Below are 21,597 nucleotides of genomic sequence, written 5' to 3'. Positions count from 1 at the left end.
GCCCAGTATCTGCAAGCTCCTACCCCAAATAAAGACTGTTTATAAAAACCAACCAGTTTCTGGTATTTTGCATCAGCATCCCTATGGCTGACTAATACATCTCTCTCTATTTTTTAAATGTTACATTAAAAAATATGAGGTCCCCAAATACTTCCTACCCCCATCACCCCACTCCTCCCACATCAACAACCTCTTTCATCATCATGACACATTCATTGTATATGGTGAATACATTTTGGAGCACTGCTGCTCCACATGGATAATAGTTTACATTGTAGTTTACACTCTCCCCCAGACCACCCAGTGGGCCATGGCAGGACGTACAATGTCCAGCAGTACCACCCAGGACAACTCCAAGTCCTGAAAATGCCCACATCATATATCTTCTTCCCTCTCCCAACCCTCAGCAGCTACCATGGCCACTTTCTCCACATTAATGCTACAATTTCTTCCATTACTAATCACAATAGTTCCATAGCAGAACACCAGTAAATCCACTCTAATTCATACTCTATTCCTCCATCCTGTGGACCCTGGGATGGTTATGTCTATTCCACAGCTATCATTTTTTACCCATCTACACAGTAGGAGCCACCATACACTGTGACTACATCCAAATATGTAGTCTGTTAAGGAACAATGGGAGAGCAAAGGCAATATTTGGAAGAGATGAAGATGCAAAGAAGGAGGGGAGGTAAACAGATATTATTGGATTTTAAAGTCCTCTCTAAATGCAGATCTCTTCCCAGATATTTTGGTTAATCTATGAAGGCCTCATTGTCCTGACTTGTTCATAAGTGCCCAAGGTATTTCTAAAAATTTGATGAGCTTTGAAGATAATCTCAGTGTATGAGTAAGACCATCTAAACCTGGGGACACATCCCATTTGCTAATCTATATCTATAGAAGTTAGTGTAAACCACTTAGAATCTGATGACTACTCTATCCCAAAGTAGACTTGGTAAGCTGAGATACCCAACCTTTTTCTTCTTAAACAAATGAGCATATCTGTCCTGGCTCCTGTGCTGCTGACCATACTCATTGCCTTTTATTTATTTTTTTCCTACGTTATTCAAGGAACCCAATTCTGAGAGTGAAATAGCACTTTTTTAGCAATTTTAATGGGGCTGTCCCAGGTAAACTGAGACATAAGATAACTTACTTCTAACCATTTCATCCCTCATTCTCATTGAACATATTCCCCAACACAATAGAGCACTCCAGCTCTTTTGCCTTTTCCTATCATCCTGGCTTATTTTCTTAAAAGCATACATGCTTTTTGCCTTGCTCTTCAGCCTGAATCCCAACAATCAACTGAATCAGTCATACTTCATTGACACTCTATGATCCCTTAACTTCTTTATCTATCCACCCTGCCAAGTCCCAATTTTGAGGTAATGTATAATTCGTTTCATTTTGTATTATGTTCAAACTTCTTAGTCAAAAGTTATGCTCACTCCTAAACAAAAGACTTTATTTTAAACAGAGTTTCCCATTCACTGTAGCCTTAGTACTTTCTCCTTGGAAATAATTTAGTAATTCTAGTTTATTCCATATTGAAAATCCCATAGCAGTTACTTGACAATTTCTCCATTCTATTCATATCCTAAAATGCACCCTTTTCACCTTCCTAAATTTAGCAAGTGATCTTTCTACCTACATAGATGAAAGGATGGGTAACATCTTACATCTGATCTCCCATCTACAAGCCCCGAGCCTTTGAGAGCATAGTATTAAGCTAAATTTTTTCGAAAATTATTTTTGCATGTTACTTGTAGCAAGTAATAAATTACAAAGATATAACAAAGGAAAAATTAAAAGCATCTTTTGATTCCATAAGTCCAATTCTACTTTCCTGAAGTCATCAATGTTAATATTTTTTGCTTATATGACTCCTTCCACATGTTACTTTTTGCTCTGTATATTTATTTATACATATAATTATTTATGTATGAATATGTATATATATGTACTTTACTATATGCATTTATTATTTGACTAAATAGAATTAAATTAAAAACAGTGTGCTGAAACTTTTTTTCAGTTAAGACATCTTTCTCTAAAATAGTATATGGATATATATATAATAACTTACACATAAGTAATTTATAAAGAAAATCATACAAGGTGCTGGAGGATTTTAGCACAATATTTTATTTAATTTTTTCTATTAGTGCTTAAACTATGCCTCTTTCATTCTTCTCATCCTTCTTCCTACATTTCCTCTACACCCTCATCCCAAGCATGTAAACCATGTAAATAACTTGGCAAGCTTATATACAAACATCATCAACTGTATATAAATATATATGTATACAAATGCAAAGACTTGAAAGAGCAAGTCCCCAATAGTATAACAAAACTCAATATATATAAAATTTTTAAATGAGGTGACAAACCTCCTTAGGAAACTTCAAAGTAAATGATAAGAACTAGTAATATGACCCTGAAAATCCACAAAGGGGCTTTAAAAAAAGAAAAATGAAGCATGTGGAAAAAGAGTTTGTAAAGAGATTTCCTCCAATGGGAATGAAGAGGTGGAAGACCATCTCATAACCCCAGATCTATCACAAGATACAAACAATGTCATATGGGGATCTTTACATGTGTCCTCTGATAATGGAGAATGAAGGGACTAGAGCCTGACCAAAGCCAAAGAAAATGAGAAGTTTTCTGAGGTAGCAAAGTAAAGAGGGCTGCTTCTGGGAGGCCCCTCCAATGGTACATAGGGCACAGGATGCAAGTAGGATCTGTGGAGGAGACAGCAGATTTGGAGTTGTTTTGGCTTCTTTCAAAGAGTACCATCTGAACAGGCAGTGGTTCCCCAACAGTACTGAGTGGACCTAAGCCAAGGAGGACAAGACAGCATGTGGAGGAGAATGCATCTATCTTGGAAAATGAATTGTAGACTAAGCAGCCCACAGAGGAGACTGAAGAGGCTGCAAAAGTGCTTTTGAGAGAAAGAGCCATCTTCACGCATCTGTCAGACCCAGAGAGCACAAAGCTGCCCTATGACAGTACCTGTCCAGTAAAAGCTTTCTTCTCCATCCTACAACTCATTCCAACTGGGGGAAGTATCATGAATTTAAGAATCTGTTTGCCTAAAGTCATCTTATGAGCAAGTATGAGTTTTTATGGAGGGGCACAGGAAAGGACTTCACTGAATTAATTAATTTTTAAGAAGATATTAAAAGATTAAAATAAAATTAGATCCTGACTACACCCCATGAGTCATATTTGTTCATGGTACTTAGATGTTACTATTTTTATTTTGTTTAACAAATAATGGCAAATATTTATTTTTACAAATAAGTATAAAACATTTATTGAGCCCCTATTAGGTATCAGGCACTAATATAGATATTGGGATAAATACACTAATGAAACCAAAGACCTCCAGTGTTGAAGAATGCAAATTCTAATGGGAAGAGACACATAATGAACAAAAAACATAATAATGTAAATAAAAATGTAAGTTATATAATACAGTATATGGCGAGAGGTTACATGGTGATAAGTGTTATAAAAAATAGTGTAGGGTAAATGGGATGGGAAATGCTCTAGTGTAAGGGGCAGTAGTCATTTTTAAATAGAGTATAAATTTTTAAGTAAAGTTTTTATTAAATAGGCATTTGTGCTAATTCCTAAAGCTGGTGATGGAGATTACCTGGTAGATATCTGGGGGAAGAGTGGTCCCAAAAGAGGAAACAGCTAGACCAAAGACTCTAAAATGATATGCCTTATCTGTATGAGGAATTTCAAGGAGTTGATATCATTGAGAAAACTGAGCAATGGGGAAAGTAGTAAGAGGTAAATCCAAATGGATTATCCAGAAAGGATAAGTTGACTTTAAATCAGATGGGGGGAGGATGCATGTACAGCTAGGAATTTCAGCAGTTTGCTTTTGTACATGTTTGATCTATGATAGTATGTTGTTGTTGTGGTTTTTTTTTTGGTTTTTTTTTTAGGCACTGGGGGCAGGGATTGAACCCAGGACCTCATACTTGACATGCCGACACTCTACTCCTATGGCATGCTACACCAGCTCCTATGATATTATTTTAATTTCCTTGGCTGCTCACACAAATACCATACAACGGGTTGGCTTAAGCAGTGGTAATTTACTAGCTCACATTTTTGAGGCTAAAAGAAAGTCCAAATCAAGGTATCATCAAGGAGATGCTTTCCTCCTAAAGACTGGCATTCTGAGGTTGGCTGCCAGTGATCCTTGGTCCTTGGCTCCTCTGTCACATGGTAGCGCGCATGGTAGCCTTTCCTGTCCTCTCTGTTCTCTTCTGGGTTCTGTTGAAATTCCACTTCTGGGTGCTCCTTTGGTTTCCTCTCTGTCTTAGTTTTTATTCTGCTTATAAAAGACTCCGTAATAGAATTAAGACTTAACCTGACTGAAATAGGCTACACGTTAACTGAAATAGCCTCATCAAAAAGTCTTACTTACAATGAGTTACATAACCATAAGAATGGCTTAAGTTTAAGAGACATGTTTTTCTGGGACACGTATAGCTCCAAACCACCATAGATGTCAAATACACATGATAATGAATGGGCATTTGGACAGTAAGTCTAGATTTAACAGGAGATATAAATTTGTAATCAACCATGAACAGATGGAAGGAGAAGATCAAGAGAGTGAGTATTGATAGATTAGGTGGAAGAACTAAGCCTGGGAGTGCTCTCTGGGTTCAAATGGTTGGAGAAATGACAAAGAATGAGCAAAAGATACAGTTAAGGAGAGGCCAGTGAGGGTGGAAGAAAACCAAATTGTGGTTTCCTGGAAGCCAAGTTAAACAATAAAATAAAAGAGAGTATCGAGTAAAGAGAGTGATAATCTGTGTAAAGTATAACTGTCAGGTAAAATAAGCTATGGACTGTGAACTGAGTGCCTGACTTAACAACATGGAGATTTGGTAAAGGAGCCTGGTGAGTGGTGGAGATGGAAATCTGATTGAGTGAGATAAAAAAAGATTAAGAGATAAGGAGTTTGAAATTAAGAGTATAAATAGGCCTGTGCCTCACAAGGAAACAGAGATGTAGATACATATTTTTAAATACAGACAAATAATAGTCTTTTTGGATGTTGATGTGAATAAGCCAGAAGATAGCGAAATGGTGATGAAAATGCACAGGAAGATTTCTGGAGGGATGTCATTGATTAGACTGCAGATGTCTCAGCAGAGAGAAGATGGTGGCATGAGTAAAGATAGTAGCATATAAATAGAGAAAAGTGATTTATATCAAAAGATGATTAAGATGCAAAAGTGGCTGGAATTGGTGATGGATTGGCTATGAGGAATGAATAGCGAGGAATCAATGACATCGCTCTGACTGGTGTAGAAGACATCATTCACCAAGATAAGAAACACTGGAAGAAAAATTGGTTGGCCACTGTGGGAAAGCACTGAGGACAAAAAGAATGCCTCCTTGGCCTCTGCACTTGTTATGGTCTTGCTGTAACCTGGGGTTGTCCAGAAGGCCCTGCTGTGAAGATTATGAACTGCATTTTGAACAGAGTACATGAAAAAGAATGGAAGGGCATTTTTGAAAACAGTGTTCAACTGCTCCTAAGTAAGAGAAATTAAACAACTTTAACTGAAGAATCATTGTCATATCTCTCATATCATATCTCTTCAAGCACCTGAGCGCTGCTGGAAAGAAGGAAGTGGGAGTGAAATGGTGGAGTTCCATGTGTGCTCAATCCCCCATCAACATCATTATTCAGTAAAATGGGTCTCACTGAAATGTGAAATTTCTTGGGTGAAAAATATATCCACAGGGTTCAGATAAGGCCAGGCATTGCTCATTCAGTCTTTCAAAACCAAGAAAGAGGAGTTAATTCTTGAAGGAATTAATTCATTGAACTTATTGAACTTGAATCAAATTAAAGCCACAGCATTGAAAACAAGGATATTAGAAAAATTTTGGACATTGATATCTCTGAAAATTCAAGAGTTTGGCAGGCTGATGAATAAAATCTAAGAGCTGTCCAGCTATGGAAACAATGAGATGCCAGATGATTCCTGACTATTTTTGATATTTTAAAGATATAATAATATTTATCTGTTGAAAAAAATAAGCAAAAAGGAATCAATCAATAAGAAAGGACTAGCTAAAGCATAATAAAGAACAGAAGCATTTGTTAAAGCCCTTGCCAAAGCTTTGCCATATCTCAGCTCTAGTTCCTTGGCTAGCATTTAAAAACTGTGGGGCCTTGGGCAGGTTGTTTATTCAACTGCATTTATTCATTATGCTTAAAAAAACTGCCCTAACCTTAATAATGACAGCAAATAATAATGTCTGAAGGCACTTGGAAAACTATAAAGTCATTTCACATTTATAAACCATAATTACATATATGACAAAAATTATGTGTTATTTTTATGTTATTACTATTAAAATAACTATTAAATCTCAGAGCAAACAGTCAAGGCCCTAAAGAAGCAAGGGAAATGAATAGCAATAAGTTTCCAGTAATCAGAGAAGGATAAATTCACAGTGGGAACTCTGCATAAGGACAAGTAAGGTGATTACTGACTCTTTATATTTTGGGAGGTTTTACTGGAAGTAAATGTGCAGGAAAACACAAATTTCAAGCGAACGAGAATAACCATGGAATTGTCTTGCCAAGAATGAAATCTTGGAGGAGGGGACTTCCAAGTTTTTCATTCTTTCACAATGTAGTTTAAAAAAATAAAAAAATAGATTTAAAAAGTGTAAACCCCATACTGCATTCTCTTTCCTGTCAATTATATATATTATGTATAAGGTAACTTTTTCTTCCCCTCAAGTTTGAAACTACAGGATATTCCCATGGATTCTGGAGTAATAAAGACATCAACAGTTGATTCTATAGCAGTCAGAGATGTGAGAGAAAGAAATCAAAGTGTAGCATGGATGTGTCTCATAGGTATTCAAGAAAGTTTAGAAGAGGTGACTTTGTGTCCTTCCATTTCCTCATTTCTAACATGCATTAATTTTCAAGTTTTTATATTTCAGAAATAGTGATGCAGTTTATGATTACATGTACATTTAATGTGGTACATTTTGTTTTCTGTCCCTCATCACCCCAAAAAAAGAAGCCTGTTTTCAAATGTTGGTACATCTAGCATTGAAGGCATATTTTAATGAGGAAAGAAGACATATTTACTTACAATGATCACAATTTTTTAATGAGATTGCAAGTTTTAAAAAACAAATAATACTTTTACAAAGAAATTATCATTTTGGAGTGAACTACTCATTTCTTCTTTAATTCATTCAACAAAATTTTATTGCATGCCTACTATATGCCAGATGTGTCACAGAGAAATAACCTGTAGATTTTTAGTGGAGGAGGTGAGGAAGTCACCTTATGTGGAAAGGCATTACTCCAGATAGCCCTGGATTGCTCCCACCATGTTCCAAGCAACTTGCCTAATAGGTGCCTCTTTGCATTGCTTCTCCTTTTCTCCTCCAGAGCTCCAAGTCTCCAGACATAACTCATTTCCAATCCAGCTACCAAAGTTCATGGAATCTCTTGGAGGACACACTTGACCCATTTTTGCTTAGGGTAAGGGAGAGGTAAAAAATTCTGATCGTCCACTCAGGAATGGCCTATTAGAAGGTGTCCTTCCCTAAGTTATCAGTCTGCTCTCCAGAGGATCCCCAATCAACTCCTGTAATCATCAGTCCATCCAATGAAGTTCAAGATTAAGTGTTCAAAAATTGAATCTCCAACAGTTACCTTAGATTTAACAAATGAAGCTTGGCTTCCTCATAATGACATTTAAGACTCTGAGAACATAGCAAGAAACCATATTTTCAACTCTTCTTTCTACCTACTCCCTATATAAATCCATCCACTCTAGTGACCTAGTTTCTATTTACTTATTTCTGCCTAATGCCTTTAGTCATTCTATCCTTCTTCCATTTTAAAATCTATTTGCTGAGCAATAAAATAACTACGGTATAGGGCACAAATCAGCTATTTCATTAAATTTTTCTCTAATATGTGTACACTCATGTATCCACTATTTAGACCAAGGTATAGGATATTTTCAACACCCCATTAGCCTACCTTTCCACTCATCACTTTCCTGAGGAATAATTATGTTTCTTTGGGTATCACAAGAAATTAATTTTTCAACAGTATAGTTTAACTAAATTACCCACCAGGAATGAGACAATGAAAAAGGAAGTGCCACATGAAAAGAAAAGCATGTTAGTTCTTCCTGGCTGATCCGCTTTTACCACCCACCCTACTATTATACATTTGGATACAAAGAGATGAGCCTGGGTTTTTAGTTAGGTATTATGATGTCCCAAAGTAATAAATACTGAACCTACAGTTTCACTGTTGTCCTTGGCTCTTCGATTATTTTCCCAGAAGTATCTGTGAAACAGGTTGACCAACATGTGACTCAGGAGGGAGAAGAAATTACAGACTAACTTAAAATGAAAGTATCCTGTAAAATGATACTTTTCAAAACACATGAAGATCTGAAAGTGTGTTTAAAGATATCATATTAGTTTCCTAAGACTGCCAAACAAAGTACTACAAACTAGGTGACTTATAAGAACTGAAATTTGTTTTCCCACATAAGGCCAGAAGTCCCAAAGCTGGCTGTGTTGGCCAGGCCATATTCCCTCTGAAGAATCTATGGGAGAATTCTTCCTTGTCTCTTGCAACCTTTGATGGCTCCTGGTGTTCCCTGGCTAGTGGCTGCTTAACTCTAATCTCTGCCTCCATCTTCAAAGGGCCTTTATCTGGGCCTCTTTCTGCTCTGTCTCTGTGTGTCTCTCTAAGTGACCTCTCCTTTTCTTATTAGGACATCATTCATGGGATTTAGTGCCCATCCCAATCCAGTATGACCTCATCTTAATTACATCTACAAAGAACCTGTTTACAAATAGGAGCCCATTCTAAAATTCCAGGTGGATATGAATTTGGGTCACAACTCAATCTAATACAGAGATTATTTGAATTGTCTATTTTAATAGTATATTATTTTAATAATGATATGAACAAGTGTCTAGAATGATGTTCTGCCTTGCATAATTTGATAAAGAAGTTCTGGGATGGCCTCCCAGCATGCTCTCCCCCAAAATAGCCTTCCATTGAGCCACTGATCATCAGACTGGGAGTCTAGTCATTTAACTAGCTATAAGTCTACCTAACCATACTGTAGTGGTTCAACATAGTTATGAATTCCAAAAATAGATATTGGATTATGTTTGTAATCTGGTCTATTACTGGGCATGATTGAATTATGATTAGGGCTTTGACTGGGCCACATCATTAGGGCATGGAGCCCCCATCTCTTGGTGAGTGGGAACTCACAGAAAAAAAGTGTGGCAAAGGACAGAGTTCGAGATTTTGATGCAAGTGTTCTTAATGTTGGAGTTTTGATGTTGGAGTTTGATGCTTAAGTCTTGAGCTGGAGCCCCAGGGAAAGAGACAAAGCCATTCACCTGATAGTCTACAGCTGACCTTGTAGAGCCAGGCAAAGCCTAAGAGCCTCATAGTCTACAGCTGACCTTGTGGAGAAAACAGAGGAGCTGAGCCCAGAGGAACCCAGGAAGCCTGAACCCTCACAGACATTGGCAGCCATCTTGCTCCAACACGTGAAAATAGACTTTGGTGAGGGAAGTAACTTATGCTTTATGGTCTGGTATCTATAAGCACTAACTCAAATAAATACCCTTTACAAAAACCAACCAATTTCTGGTATTTTGCATCAGCACCTCTTTGGCTGACTAATACACCTACTATTACTGAGCTCATGTTTCTATGACTTTTATCTAAGGATATCACATGACAGCTCATTAAATGTTTTATTAAAACCAGACACATTATATCTATGCAATTCATTTCCTGGATGACTTGTCTAGTAATCCAGGAAAAAGGAAGGAAGGGAGGGAAGAAGGGAGGGAGGGAAAATGAGGCCAGTTTGAGAAACCAATGCTTTTACCAAATTCCTACCAAATTTATTTCATTTCCTATTGACAATCAACATATTCACTGGGTGACAGCTACATGTAGGGCATTAAACTAAGTGAGGAGAAAAACCCATTCTAAAGTATATTACAATCCTCAGTAGGAAGATAAGAAAAATATGAAAATAAATATCGCCAAAAGTCATGACAAGGTGAGGACGTATTTCTTTATCAAGAGAGACTGCCAGTGGATAGGACGGAATTTTCAGGCACTTGTGCTGAAGGCCCTCACCAAGTAAAGTAAGATCTAGGACCATAACTTAGGAGGGCAAGAGGCAAAGAGAGTCATCTTGGTGAAGGTACCAGGGAACTTCAGGTATCCCTCAGAACCAAATATCTAGAATCAAATAGAGTCCAAACTCATAAAGCCTCTTCTACTTCTGCCACCAGGTCTACTGCTGCTGCAGCTCAGAAAAAAAGGGAGGAGGGGTAATAGCCAAACAAATGCTGCCAGAGCCCTGTGTTGAAAAACAAGGAGTCTGATCCATAGGGTACCAGATGTACCTGGAAATAATACTCCAAATTTACAAGTCCTCTTTTCCCCTTGACTGGGAAAGAATATTAGAAATGATACAATTCCTTTTTTTCCTCTGGTCGATAGGACAAAACTTAAAAGTCATCTAATCTCAGTTAATATCAAATAAATTCCTACTAATAGAAAAATCCAAGTCAGCATTACTTTTTCATTGGCCTGAAAAATGATGCTAGGTGGAATTAAGAGTTCAGCTTCTCTGCTTTTCTCCAAGTTGAACAACTGTTAATCTTGAGAAGTTAAGCAAAATTATGATTAAAGCACTGAAGAGGTTAGTCCACACCTACTTCTGAAGCTTAAAGTGTACTTTTAATGTATTTTAAAAGTATTTGTCAAAGAAATCTGCATAAACATCTAGTTCCTTATGCATCTCATTTTATCTATCACATAATAGAACACTATATATTTGTTCAGACATTTTGGCTATAAAGCTAGTTCTTAACTCATAATGGAAAGTAAAAAAAATAGACTTGTCAGTTTTCTTTCAACCTGTCTTTTTATATATCTTGAATATATATAACATTTCCAAGTGATTCAGAAATGAAGAGATGGTGTTCTTTTGCTCTTTTCCCCTCTCAGCCGATCAATTTATTTTTAATGTTTGAGTCAAAGTCATCTCAGTTCTGGTCAATGGAGCAGAACTCTCTTGCCTTGATTATTTGAATCCATCCAAAACAACTTTGTGAAGGAATTTTTATGCTTATAACCCCTAAAGCCTAACGTTATTTGAAAAGGTGCTGACTTTTCTTCCATGTGAAGGAAATTTCCCAAGCTCAGTATTCCCCAAGGCACTGCATTCAAACTGGGAGCCACTCTTATTGTTAGAAGTTTGTCATTTTTGAGGGAAAATCCAGGTAATAAATCACTGGTCCTAGTCTCATGTCTGAAGCTGAACAGAATCAGTCTAATGCCCCCTCCGTAAAAAATATACAAATCATTAAGAACTCTAAGTTAAATATTTGCTTTTTTCCCCCCTTTGTAGTATGTTTGTTTTGCTTTGATCACAAAATATCCAGACAAAACAGTCTTTTCTTTGTAGAGACAGAAGTGCCAATTAGCCTCTGGTTTTCCACTGAACTAATTTTTTTTATTAGAATCTTCAGTTTGAAAAATGAGAATAACATCTGCTTCCTCACAACTCTAGTCTTCAAAATGGATACAAGACAGGATGATTACTTATTTTTTTAATGTGGATGGTCTTTTTTTTTCTTTATTTTCTTTTAAGTGTTACATTGAAAAAAAAATATGAGATCCCCATATACTCCCCACCACCCCTACCCCTCTCCTCCCACATCAACATCCTCCTCCATCATCGAGGCACATTCACTGTGCCTGGTGAATACATTTTGGAGTACTGCTGTACCACATGGACAGTGGTCTACACTGTAGTCTACAATCTCCCCCAGTCCACCTAGTGGGCCATGGCAGGACACACAACATCCAGCATCTGTCCCTGCAGCACCACCCAGGACAACTTCAAATCCTGAAAATGCCCCCACATCATATCTCTTCTTCCCTTTCCCTACCATCAGCAGCTACTGTGGCCACTTTCTCCACATCAATACTACAATTTCTTTCCCTACTAATCACAATAGTTCCCCAGCAGAACACCAGTAAGTCCACTCTAATTCATACTCTGTTCCTTCTTCCATCCTGATGTCAGTTTAGCTCATCAGTCCTCTACAGCAAAAGTTGTTCACATGTTAGGAAATGAAGCCGATCAGTTAAGGAAAGATAGTGATTCCACAGAATTTTCAAATGTTTTGTCAGGAGGTGGAGAAAGGGCAATCTTTTTAAAATATCCAGTTTAAATTTCATCTCCTCTGTGATGTACCCCACCCCCACCCTGGCCCACAGCTTTCTTTAAGCTTCGGTTGTCAGCTATTTCCCATTACCACTTTGTGTAATGGTCAGAGCCCAAACGAGTATGATGGTTCGATGTGCATATATCTGGCTCTCAGTTAGATGGATGACTACTGAAGGACAAGAAAGTTAACCATTTGTTGCATCCTTGGAGTCAGACACACAGTTAGAGATCAACAGATATTAACTGGCTTGAATTAGAAGTTGAATCAATCCTATTTCCCAAAGACAAGCTGAATAGATCCCATCGATTTGCTCCAAGGTCACAGATGTTGATGGTTTAGAATTAAGCTGATTCAGCTTTCTTGGTTTCATCTAGACAGGCTGAATTATACACATCATTCACATATTGCATGAAACTATGCTTCTAAGAAAATTTATTCAACTTTCATGGTTACAATATGCATAATATTTGTATTTCACTACTTAAAATATTCAATGTACTCTATCATGGATAAGGGGAAGCTTTCCATCAGAACTGCTCTCAGATGCACACCAGAGATAGCCACCCTTTTTTCACTATGTATTTTTGAGAGAATACTAAACATACCTATCCATATAATTTTACTTATTCATAAAATTCATACAATTTTAATATCATAAGTCAATGCTTTTTGATCATCTTAATATTTTCTTGGAATTTTTCCTAGTCAGGCAAAGAGACCACTGTAAGTTTATTAAACTAAAACAAACTAATTCTATGGTACTAAAATAGTTTAATAATTAATCAAAAGTAAAGATCCCATTTGGGCTAAAGATGAACAGACTAAAAAAAATACATTTAAAAGGCAAAAATAGATATTTCTGTGTTGGATTACTGACACCAATCTCCCAGAAGCTAAGCATAGGGCATTGTCACAGGACACTGTCACCACTGAGTGATCAAACTTTTAAAGCAGTCAACTGAAGTTAATGATACCAAGCCTAACTCTGAAGTCATCTAAAGAAACACATAAGCAAGAAGATACGTGGCGCAGACTGGTAGGTGCTGGATGTTTTTAACTATGTCCTTTCACTACTTGAGGGCAAAGGAAAAACAGAGTTAATTGCCCTTTTGAAAACAAGTAATGTCTGCCTACCCCAGGATGCCTATAAAGCTGCTAAGTAGAGCCAAAGCCGGAATCCACCTGGGAATGGATTTCAGTGGTGTTGTCCTTTTCTGTCTCATTATCCCTACTAATTTAGGGACTGAAACTCAAAGGGCCAGTTGTTTAAGGGGATATTTAGTACATAAGAAATATGTACAGTATGCTGAAGTGAATGAAGCAGATTGCATTGAAACTCTGTGCAAAGAAAACTAAGTGCCCTTTAACTATTCTTGGCTTCAGTTTCCTAGTCAGTAAAATTAAGGGAGTGGAGTGAATGATTTCATGTAACTTCTTAATACCAAAGTATTGGAATCACCTTCCTATGTTTAGCTCCTCCTACACTTTCTTAGGATGTTTCTATACCAAGAAACAAACAGGCACAACTGTAGGCAGGGAAACTAAATCATCGTCATCATCATCATCATCATCATCACCATCATCATCATCATGTGTTATCATGTTTGTCACAACATTGCAGAATATTTCTCAGAGTTCTACCTCCACTTCTTAGAACAGGAAATATATTATAGTACACCTGGAGTTTTAGCCTTCAACCAGTACTAAGGGAACAACTCAATTCATACGACCAAATTCTTCCATAACTTCAAGTGAACACCTACTTGTATATCTGTCATTGTTGTATACACCATAAGCAAGCCATCCATCCTTTTTGACACCTCTTTTTCCATTTAAAAGGTAATACAGTAGCTACTAAGATGCATTATAATGATAATGAAACATTTTCAAAAATTTATCATTTAGCCCATCATTATATTGCTTGCTCAACTCAATTTTCTAAACACATTTTCTTATGCATTCTTTCTCAGTTGCTATGCTTTACATAAAGGAGGGCATTCCCTGGACCTGTCTCCAGGTTTTCTGCTATACCAAAATTACATACACCAAAGTACTCTGGAACTTTCTGAAGAGGTCACACAGAGGATAAGTAATTCTTTTCCCTATACCTCTTATAGGAAGTAGTCTATTATTGTAGCATTTGAGGTTGAGCTCAAGTTTTGTTTCTCTTTTAGCTATAAGTATGAAAAATCATATTGTAAAGAAGATTTAAGTATAACCCCCTTCTATCAGCTATCAATCAAATGTCATCACCTAATATAATATATAATTTAAATATGATTCCTTTAGTCACTGGTAAGAACAATTTCTCATAGTGACATGGAAGCGATCTTTCTAAAATGCAATACTGATCATGATGCTGCCTTCCCTAAAACACTTGAGAGGCATCTAACACCTCATTGTTAAAGTTGAAACTCCTGATCACAAAGTGGAAGAGTCTTTGTTATTTGGCCTCTTATTATTGCCCCATTCTGCCTCCCTTATTGTCCCATCCAACATTTCTTCTCTCTCTCTTATAGTTGAAGGTACAACCTAGATAAGCTACTTGCATTTTTCAGGACCCGCCATACTCCCAGTGCCCCTTCTTGCCTCTGCCAGGGCTGCTTAGGCTACCCGAAGACCCCCTTCCACCTCCTCACTTCCCTCTATGCTATTTGTCTTTTAAGAATCAGTGTCATGTGTCTGGCAACTTCAACCATCCAGAATATGGACGAGTATCTGGAATAAAAATATAAATAGGTGTCTAAATAAACTAAAATCAAGGTCATGAAGACAAAAGACAGGCCCTAACTCAGAGTCTATTAACTCTAACTTCAGACAAGAATTTTCTGGTTTCTATGTTCACAACAGATTAGAAGTCAGAATTTAGAGAAACCTTGGTTACCTGCAACTGTTAAAACATGAGAAATTGGCCAACAGCAAAGGAAGAGACAGGAAAAATTCAAAAATTTTCATAAGACATTGTGATATAGGGCAACTTGTGCCAATGGTCATATGATGTTTTAGAGTATACTTAGTATTCATTGGCAGGAAATTTTATAAGAGATTTAAAGAAAATTGTGTTACAATGTTTAAAAACCATGAAAGAGATATTATATAAAGAATAAGATGTTGTTACCTAAACAAATTAAGTAACTGCTAAATTCTAGATGTATATAATGATACACTGTTTGGAAGTTTTGATATGCACAGGCAAACCAATTTTATATTAGTGGAAAATATCAAATCACCAGTGATGAGTGAGCATATATTACTTTCTTAGTTATACTGAATTTTGGAAATACCTTTTCAAGGGGAAAAGAGATATTTATAAGTCATTCATGTCACTCTGCTTTTCAATTTATGAAATTTATATTCAAAAACAGTTATAGGTTTCTAAATATAATAGCAGTCACAGTTTAGGTAAAGTATATTCTAAGGTCTTAACACAGATGTTTTATTACGTAAATAACTGTAAGGCAATTGAGGCAAGAAAATCAACAAAGAGGGACTTGCCAGATGCCCTGGTAGTTGTTGGGAGCCCATGCTGTTGTCAGGATGGATAATAATCAACATTACTGAAGGAAATCATAGCCCAGTAAACCATTTTATACCCCAGCATAGTTTCCACACAAGAACTGGGAAAAGGGACATTTGTTTTCATTAATGCACATTTCTGTAAAAAAAATAAAAGCAAAAAAGAAAAAATCCCACCATCCATGGGATGTCTTACTTTGTGTCATAAACAAAGGAGAAGATGTACTCAGTGATGAAGGGTCACTTTCTCTGTTATCATTAACTAGATATTTCCTTATGGTATAAATGAGTTCACTGCTCATATCCTTCTGAACTATAACAAAAAAAAACTTTCATTTCACTGCCGATTACTGATTAAGGGTGAAAAGGGAGTTTCTTCTAAGTATTTCTTATTCACACTTTCCTTTTTCATTTCTCCATTGTTACCTGCTTTTACATATCTCATATCTGTGATTTACTGCTCTTACATAGTTCTTTTTCTAGCAAACCAAAAAATACCATTTTGTCTATTCTTTACACACATGATGAAATATACACATTTCAGTGTGTATACACAATAGACACATTACTATCTTTCAAGAGAGTAAAAAAAAAGTCTCTGTAGCAACTTGCTGTTTATTTTCCTAAAAGAATGGGTCTGTTTTTTAAAATTAATTGGGGTCTTGAGTCAACCCTATGCAGGCTTCTTGCCACGTGCAAGCTGGACACAGTCCGTATCAACTCTTCAGCACTTGAAACTCAGTCCCTTCAAGATGCCTGAGAAAGGACACCAAGTACAGTAGGAGGAAGAGACTTGAGCAATATCCTTACTGGGTATTCCATCACTGTGCTAACCATGGTAAGCCAACTGGATGGGGTACCAAAGTAATCTTTCACCTTAAGGTAGACCAGACAGAATACTTAGAGGACAGGTGAGTCAAAGAAGTGATGAAGAAGCACATCCCATTCATAGGCTACCTTATCGCCCTTTACTTGGACAAGAAACAAGAGAAGGAAATCAGTGATGATAAAGCAGAACAGAATGGTGAGAAAGAACATAAGGATGATGAAGAGAAGCCCAAGACTGAAGACATGGGTTCAGATATGGAGAATGATAGTGGTAAGGACAAAAGAAAGAAAACCCAGAAGATTAAGAAGAAATGCATTGATCAAGAAGAAATGAACAAGACCAAGCCCATTTGGACCAGAAACCCTGAAGACATGTCCCAAAAGGAATATGGAGACTTCTGCAAGTGCCTTACCAATGATTGGGAAGACTATCTGGCAGTCAAGCACTTCTCTATACCAGGCCCCCTTTTCCATCTTTGAGAACAAGAAGAAACAGAAATACATCAAACTTTATATGTCCATCATGTGTTCATCACAGACAGCTGTGCTGAATTAATACCAGAGTACCTCAACTTCATTCATGGTGCAATCAACTCTGAGGATCTGCCCCAGAACATCTCCTGATAAATGCATCAGCAAAGCAAAATCTTGAAGATCATTAAAAAAATATTGTCAAGGGGTGACTTAAGCTCGTCCCTGAGCTGGTGGTAGACAAGAAGAACTACAAGAAATTCTGAGGCATTCTCTAAAAACCTGAACGTTGGAATCCATGAAGACTCCAGTAACCAGTAATGCCTTTTGAGCTACCGCATTATCATACCTCCCAGTCAGAGATGAGATGACTTCTCTCTTTAAATATGCTCTCATACAAAGAAGATCCAAAAGCCCATTTTTTTTAATCACTGGTGAAAGCAAAGAACAGGCAGCCAAATCTGGTTGTGTGGACCGAGTGCAGAAGGGCTTTGAGGTGGTATATTTAACTGAGACTATCAATGAGTACTGAGTACAGCAGCTCAAGGAGTTTGATGGAAAGAGCCTGGTCTTGGTTACCAAAGAGGTCCTGAGCTACCTGAAGAAGAGGAGGAGAAGAAGAAAATGCAGGAGAGCAAGTCAAGTTTGAGAACCTCTGCCAGCTCATGAAGGAATTACTGGATTAAAAGGTTGTGAAGGTGACAATCTCCAATAAGCTTGAGACTTCACTCTGCTGCATTGAAACTAACATGTATGAATGGACAATCAACATGGAGCAGATCATGAAAGCCCAAGCACTTTGGGACAACTCTACAATGGGCTACATGATGGCCAAAAGGTACTTGGAGATCAATTCAAGCCACCTGACTATGGAGACTCTGTGGCAGAAAGCTAAGGCAGGCAAAAATGACAAGGCTGTCAAAGGTCTGGTAGTTGCTGCTGTTTGAAACTGTACTGCTCCCCTCTGGCTTCTCCCTTAGGGATACCCACGCCCACTCAAACTGCATCTACCACATGATCAAGCTAGACTTAGTCACTGAAGAAGATGAAGTGGCAGCAGAGGAGCGCAGCGCTGTTGTTCCTGATGAAATCTCCCTGTTGAGGGCGACAAGGAGGCATCTCACATGGAAGAATTAGATAAGCAGTTCCTCTCCACTGCAGTGTCCCCATGACTCCCACAATAACCTGAGTGACTCTCTCCCATCTGGCTCCATCTGTTGATGTCTAGTATTGTTGGCTTTTTCCCCTCTTCTCCTCCTTGTATCTAAGGCAGGATACAAAGGCCTTGAGTACCATCGCATTAGACAATGGGGTTGGATGGATGTTGTGTATTGTGAATTTTTTTGTTTATTTTGCTCTGAAATTAAAGTATGTAAAATAAAGGAAATGCAGTTTTGTATAAAAAATTAATTGGGCATTATAACAGCAAAAATACCAAGAATGTGCCTGGGAAATTTATAATAAATTCAGAAAATAATCTTTTATAATAGGTCCTCATCTATGCCTTTTCTAATCCCTTAAAGCCATCTGATTTTGAAAGGGCTGTGAATTTCACTGCAAATGAGAAATAATAATGCTATTGGAATTGAAACAAGGCTGATCAAAATGGGAAGTTCCCCTTCTCAAAAGCATCTTGCTTGCACAATCCAAATTGCATCTGGGAACAAACAGCTTCCTTGGGCAACTGCAACCTTTAGTAAGAACACTTCAAATGTGGGTTCTGCTGAGTTAGTTATAGAGTTCAAAGACTCAAAGTTTTATTCCAGGCCTTAGCACTGAAATTTATAAGCTGTGTGACACAACCTACATACTTAATCTCTGTGTTTCACTGCCCTCACTGGTAAAGTATGTGTATAACAATACGCGCATATAGTTAACGCTCGATAAATATTAGTTATAACTATCATCATGGTAACCAAGTATGCAGAAAAGAAGGCATTGGTAAAACTGAAACTCCTTTGTGGAATCCATTTTCACAACCCTTATATGATAATGATAAAGTAGAGAGTACACAATTATATCCTTACTCTCACAAAGATAATAGAAGAAAACTTGAGTGCCAGAAATGCTACCCCTAATTCGCAGGCTAGCAGAAGCTCAGGGCCACCTTGGAACTGCTACTTTCTAGCCATGACCTCCTGAAAACAATGTTACATGAAAAATAGAGAGTGGGCCAAGATGTAGAAAAGTCAATTATCAGTGCTTTGTGGCTGCTTCCTGGGGAGGGGAATAGTGCTCTGTGTTTCTTCTTCCTTATAAAGGCAGCAAAAAGAGGGGATGAAAGAATTTCAAAGATGTGATTCGTTTTATGGACTAGAGAGCCAGATGAAATGAATAAAATGATTAGTATGGAACCAAAATGAGCCATATCATCTTAATTTGTATTCTAAATCAGATTTCTGAAATGACGTGACTCAGCTCAATGAAAACTCTCTTCATTCAAAATCCTTTTCTACTGCATAACATGAGAAAAATGTAAAAGAAAACAAAGCAAAACAAAAACATAGATATTGAGAGGAAATGTTCAAGGGTATTACCAAAGGAATGTTGTAATCTTTGCAGAAACAATATGTTAATAAATGTAGACAAAAAAATATGAATTGGGGAAACAAACACTGTACCTGTTTAAACTGCTTGATTGTATTTTAGAGGACGTTTTGTGTGATTCTATTCTGCTTATAGCATTCTTCTTTCTCATTCAACTAGAGACTTAGGTTTTTATTTCAGTTATTTGAGATTTGAATTTCCTCTTTACATTTTCTAGACAATAAGGCCAAACATTAAATATCACTATTTTGAAATGCTCTGGTTTACTTTATAGAAAAAAAGGAAAGGGAAATGGGATGAAATTAATACAGATATATTTAGTTTTATGTGTCATACACAAAGCCAACACTTACTGATAACTTTTATAAGTACTTTACATAAATTATATTGTTAATCCTCATAAAAACCCAGAGGTAAATACTATTATTCTTTCCATTTTCCAAATAAGGGCATAGTCCCAGAGAAGATAAGTAATTTGACAAAATAAGCCTAGTAGTCTGTAGGGAGGCAGAGACCACCCCAAACCCACCTGCCTATGAACCTTTGCCATTACAGTTCACCACATATCCAACCAGTCAGACAGACACTATGAATAAAGTCTTCTAGAACCTGATTCCTAAAGAGCTGAACCTGTAAGTGAGGCTGCCTTCCCCCTGATCGGTCTAGACAGCATGGTCAGTAAGCTCCCACCTTTCTCTTTTTGCAAGGGGCTGAATTGTTGTCCTCATTCTACGTAAGAAGCACACTGTCTCACCAAGTAGGACATCAGTAATGAGCATGCATGGAGGATTAAGAAGTAAATCGTGCATTTGGAAAGAGTATTTGAGCTTTAGAAATAAATGGAATTCATAGTTTTAAGTGAGAGGAATAATAATTTTACCACATAAGCATTTTGCTTAAGAATTAATTTGTTGACCCATGCCCCAGACTGTAAATAATGAAGCTAGATTCTTCATAAAACCCAGTGCCCTTCCAGTTAGTGATGAAAGCACTTGGAACTTTTCTTTTCCATTCTGTTCATTTGCACCAACAGCAGCTGAGAAGAGACTAAGCAAACAATGGACAAGGCACTGAGTCCAACATTGTTGAATTATTTTTTTTCAATTTATGGAAGTATATCATTCACACATAAACATACATAAACAATAAGTGTATAGTAATAGTTGTGAGCTTACAAAACAAACATATATAGCATCATACAAGACTCTCATAACTCACCCTACCACCAATTCCTTGCATTGTTGTTAAACATTTTAAATTAATGATTAAAGAACATTGTCAAAATATTACTACTAACCAAAGTATTTCCCCCAGTCCACCCTATTATTATCTCTATATCATTTATATATGAACATAAATAAACAATAAGTGTATAATAAAAGTTGTTGACTTACAAAGCAAACACACATAACAATATACAGGGGTCCCATACATCAAGCCTCCACCAACACCGTGCATTGTTGTGAAACATTTGTTACAGATGATGAAAGAATATCATCAAAATCTTACTACCAATTAGAGTCCTTATCTTACATTTGGTGTATTTTCCCCCTAACCCACACTATTATTATTTTTTAAATATATTTTTTGACAGACATGCACATGTGCAGAATTCCCAAACAACATCCACCTATAAATACACCACACTGTGGTGGAACATTTGTTACAGAGAAAATAATGTCATCTGATTGTTATCATGTCCAAAGTGTACATTTAACACACATTCTCCATACTGCCCCATTATCAACACAGTACAGCTTTGACACAGATGCAAGCATATTACATTATTACTGCTAACCACAGTCCATAGGCCACTCCAGTTGTATTTTTCTCATGCTTCTCCACATTCCTACCACCCTGCAGTAGTGATATACATTTGCTCTAGCTCACACAGGACACTCTTGC

General features: G+C 37.1%; 1 pseudogene; it reads left to right on the top strand.

Annotated features, from left to right (window-relative positions):
* LOC101429216 (heat shock protein HSP 90-beta-like) overlaps positions 1-18,317 on the top strand; it is a 38,506-nt pseudogene extending 20,189 nt beyond the window's left edge.
* The last annotated feature ends 3,280 nt before the right edge of the window (positions 18,318-21,597 follow it).

Source organism: Dasypus novemcinctus, chromosome 5 (assembly GCF_030445035.2).
Source record: "Dasypus novemcinctus isolate mDasNov1 chromosome 5, mDasNov1.1.hap2, whole genome shotgun sequence".
Lineage (NCBI taxonomy): Eukaryota > Metazoa > Chordata > Mammalia > Cingulata > Dasypodidae > Dasypus > Dasypus novemcinctus.
The sequence above is the reverse complement of the archived record's forward strand: the minus strand, read 5'-3'. Positions and strand labels throughout refer to the sequence as shown.